Source organism: Eurosta solidaginis, unplaced genomic scaffold (genome assembly GCF_040869045.1).
Source record: "Eurosta solidaginis isolate ZX-2024a unplaced genomic scaffold, ASM4086904v1 ctg00001472.1, whole genome shotgun sequence".
In the NCBI taxonomy this organism is placed as follows: domain Eukaryota; kingdom Metazoa; phylum Arthropoda; class Insecta; order Diptera; family Tephritidae; genus Eurosta; species Eurosta solidaginis.
Window position 1 is genome coordinate 91,333 of NW_027137147.1, and position 5,074 is coordinate 96,406.

Below are 5,074 nucleotides of genomic sequence, written 5' to 3' on the forward strand. Positions count from 1 at the left end.
TTGGTTACTCGACGGCTCCGTTCTCGTGTAGCCTACATATTGCGTTTTTTTTTAATTTGCTTACCGGGCTAAAGGTTAGCATGCTTAAAATATGTAAGTCGTTTTGTTCAACAAATTTGAGTAGATAACTCAGCAGTTGTTTGCGTCAGAGCGACAATTTTTGAGATAGTTATAAAAACTGTTTAAAGGTTGTCAAACGATGTTTCTCGTTGTATATCCTTTAATTCTAGAGTTAAATTGATAAATACCGTGTACGAATTTGTTTAACCCATTTGTTTTGGTTACTCGACGGCTCCGTTCTTGTGTAGCCTACATATTGCGTTTTTTTAATTTGCTTACCGGGCTAAAGATTAGCATGATTAAAATACGTAAGTCGTTTTGTTCAACAAATTTGAGTAGATAACTCAGCAGTTGTTTGCATCAGAGCGACAATTTTTGAGATAGTTATTAAAACTGTTTAAAGGATGTCAAACGTTGTTTCTCGTTGTATATCCTTTAATTCTATAGTTAAATTGATAAATACCGTGTACGAATTTGTTTAACCCATTTGTTTTGGTTACTCGACGGCTCCGTTCTCGTGTAGCCTACATATTGCGTTTTTTTTTAATTTGCTTACCGGGCTAAAGGTTAGCATGCTTAAAATACGTAAGTCGTTTTGTTCAACAAATTTGAGTAGATAACTCAGCAGTTGTTTGCATCAGAGCGACAATTTTTGAGATAGTTATTAAAACTGTTTAAAGGATGTCAAACGTTGTTTCTCGTTGTATATCCTTTAATTCTATAGTTAAATTGATAAATACCGTGTACGAATTTGTTTAACCCATTTGTTTTGGTTACTCGACGGCTCCGTTCTCGTGTAGCCTACATATTGCGTTTTTTTTTTTAATTTGCTTACCGGGCTAAAGGTTAGCATGCTTAAAATACGCAAGTCGTTTTGTTCAACAAATTTGAGTAGATAACTCAGCAGTTGTTTGCATCAGAGCGACAATTTTTGAGATAGTTTTTAAAACTGTTTAAAGGATGTCAAACGTTGTTTCTCGCTGTATATCCTTTAGTTCTATAGTTAAATTGATAAATACCGTGTACGAATTTGTTTATCCCATTTGTTTTGGTTACTCGACGGCTGCGTTCTGGTGTAGCCTACATATTGCGTTTTTTTAATTTGCTTACCGGGCTAAAGGTTAGCATGCTTAAAATACGTAAGTCGTTTTGTTCAACAAATTTGAGTAGATAACTCAGCAGTTGTTTGCATCAGAGCGACAATTTTTGAGATAGTTATTAAAACTGTTTAAAGGATGTCAAACGTTGTTTCTCGTTGTATATCCTTTAATTCTATATTTAAATTGATAAATACCGTGTACGAATTTGTTTAACCCATTTGTTTTGGTTACTCGACGGCTCCGTTCTCGTGTAGCCTACATATTGCGTTTTTTTTTTAATTTGCTTACCGGGCTAAAGGTTAGCATGCTTAAAATACGTAAGTCGTTTTGTTCAACAAATTTGAGTAGATAACTCAGCAGTTGTTTGCATCAGAGCGACAATTTTTGAGATAGTTATTAAAACTGTTTAAAGGATGTCAAACGTTGTTTCTCGTTGTATATCCTTTAATTTTATAGTTAAATTGATAAATACCGTGTACGAATTTGTTTAACCCATTTGTTTTGGTTACTCGACGGCTCCGTTCTCGTGTAGCCTACATATTGCGTTTTTTTTTAATTTGCTTACCGGGCTAAAGGTTAGCATGCTTAAAATACGTAAGTCGTTTTTTTCAACAAATTTGAGTAGATAACTCAGCAATTGTTTGCATCAGAGCGACAATTTTTGAGATAGTTACTAAAACTGTTTAAAGGTTGTCAAACGTTGGTTCTCGTTGTATATCCTTTAATTCTATAGTTAAATTGATAAATACCGTGTACGAATTTGTTTAACCCATTTGTTTTGGTTACTCGACGGCTCCGTTCTCGTGTAGCCTACATATTGCGTTTTTTTTAATTTGCTTACCGGGCTAAAGGTTAGCATGCTTAAAATACGTAAGTCGTTTTTTTCAACAAATTTGAGTAGATAACTCAGCAATTGTTTGCATCAGAGCGACAATTTTTGAGATAGTTATTAAAACTGTTTAAAGGATGTCAAACGTTGTTTCTCGTTGTATATCCTTTAATTCTATAGTTAAATTGATAAATACCGTGTACGAATTTGTTTAACCCATTTGTTTTGGTTACTCGATGGCTCCGTTCTCGTGTAGCCTACATATTGCGTTTTTTTTTAAACTTGCTTACCGGGCTAAAGGTTAGCATGCTTAAAATACGTAAGTCGTTTTGTTCAACAAATTTGAGTAGATAACTCAGCAATTGTTTGCATCAGAGCGACAATTTTTGAGATAGTTATTAAAACTGTTTAAAGGTTGTCAAACGTTGCTTCTCGTGTATATCCTTTAATTCTAGATTTAAATTGATAAATACCGTGTACGAATTTGTTTAACCCATTTGTTTTGGTTACTCAACGTCTCCGTTCTCGTGTAGCCTACATATTGCGTTTTTTTTAATTTGCTTACCGGGCTAAAGGTTAGCATGCTTAAAATACGTAAGTCGTTTTGTTCAACAAATTTGAGTAGATAACTCAGCAGTTGTTTGCATCAGAGCGACAATTTTTGAGATAGTTATTAAAACTGTTTAAAGGTTGTCAAACGATGATTCTCGTTGTATATCCTTTAATTCTAGAGTTAAATTGATAAATACCGTGTACGAATTTGTTTAACCCATTTGTTTTGGTTACTCGACGGCTCCGTTCTGGTGTAGCCTACATAATGCGTTTTTTTTTAATTTGCTTGCCGGGCTAAAGGTTAGCATGCTTAAAATACGTAAGTCGTTTTGTTCAACAAATTTGAGTAGATAACTCAGCAGTTGTTTGCATCAGAGCGACAATTTTTGAGATAGTTATTAAAACTGTTTAAAGGATGTCAAACGTTGTTTCTCGTTGTATATCCTTTAATTCTATAGTTAAATTGATAAATACCGTGTACGAATTTGTTTAACCCATTTGTTTTGGTTACTCGACGGCTCCGTTCTCGTGTAGCCTACATATTGCGTTTTTTTTAATTTGCTTACCGGGCTAAAGGTTAGCATGCTTAAAATACGTAAGTCGTTTTGTTCAACAAATTTGAGTAGATAACTCAGCAGTTGTTTGCATCAGAGCGACAATTTTTGAGATAGTTATTAAAACTGTTTAAAGGATGTCAAACGTTGTTTCTCGTTGTATATCCTTTAATTCTATAATTAAATTGATAAATACCGTGTACGAATTTGTTTAACCCATTTGTTTTGGTTACTCGACGGCTCCGTTCTCGTGTAGACTACATATTGCGTTTTTTTTTTTAATTTGCTTACCGGGCTAAAGGTTAGCATGCTTAAGATACGTAAGTCGTTTTGTTCAACAAATTTGAGTAGATAACTCAGCAGTTGTTTGCATCAGAGCGACAATTTTTGAGATAGTTATTAAAACTATTTAAAGGTTGTCAAACGTTGTTTCTCGTTGTATATCCTTTAATTCTAGAGTTAAATTGATAAATACCGTGTACGAATTTGTTTAACCCATTTGTTTTGGTTACTCGACGGCTCCGTTCTCGTGTAGCTTACATATTGCGTTTTTTTTTAATTTGCTTACCGGGCTAAATGTTAGCATGCTTAAAATACGTAAGTAGTTTTGTTCAACAAATTTGAGTAGACAACTCAGCAATTGTTTGCATCAGGGCGACAGTTTTTGAGATAGTTATTGAAACTGTTTAAAGGTTGTCAAACGTTGTTTCTCGTTGTATATCCTTTAATTCTAGAGTTAAATCGATAAATACCGTGTACGAATTTGTTTAACCCATTTGTTTTGGTTACTCGACGGCTCCGTTCTCGTGTAGCCTACATATTGCGTTTTTTTTTTTAATTTGCTTACCGGGCTAAATGTTAGCATGCTTAAAACACGTAAGTCGTTTTGTTCAACAAATTTGAGTAGATAACTCGGCAGTTGTTTGCATCAGAGCGACAATTTTTGAGATAGTTATTAAAACTGTTTAAAGGTTGTCAAACGTTGTTTCTCGTGTATACCCTTTAATTCTACAGTTAAATTGATAAATACCGTGTACGAATTTGTTTAACACATTTGTTTTGGTTACTCGACGTCTCCGTTCTCGTGTAGCCTACATATTGCGTTTTTTTTTAATTTGCTTACCGGGCTAAAGGTTAGCATGCTTAAAATACGTAAGTCGTTTTGTTCAACAAATTTGAGTAGATAACTCAGCAGTTGTTTGCATCAGAGCGACAATTTTTGAGATAGTTATTAAAACTGTTTAAAGGTTGTCAAACGATGTTTCTCGTTGTATATCCTTTAATTCTAGAGTTAAATTGATAAATACCGTGTACGAATTTGTTTAACCCATTTGTTTTGGTTACTCGACGGCTCCGTTCTGGTGTAGCCTACATATTGCGTTTTTTTTTAATTTGCTTGCCGGGCTAAAGGTTAGCATGCTTAAAATACGTAAGTCGTTTTGTTCAACAAATTTGAGTAGATAACTCAGCAGTTATTTGCATCAGAGCGACAATTTTTGAGATAGTTATTAAAACTGTTTAAAGGTTGTCAAACGTTATTTCTCGTTGTATATCCTTTAATTCTATAGTTAAATTGATAAATACGGTGTACGAATTTGTTTAACCCATTTGTTTTGGTTACTCGACGGCTCCGTTCTCGTGTAGCCTACATATTGCGTTTTTTTTTTAATTTGCTTACCGGGCTAAAGGTTAGCATGCTTAAAATACGTAAGTCGTTTTGTTCAACAAATTTGAGTAGATAACTCAGCAGTTGTTTGCATCAGAGCGACAATTTTTGAGATAGTTATTAAAACTGTTTAAAGGATGTCAAACGTTGTTTCTCGTTGTATATCCTTTATTTCTAGAGTTAAATTGATAAATACCGTATACGAATTTGTTTAACCCATTTGTTTTGGTTACTCGACGGCTCCGTTCTGGTGTAGCCTACATATTGCGTTTTTTTTTAATTTGCTTACCGGGCTAAAGGTTAGCATGCTTAA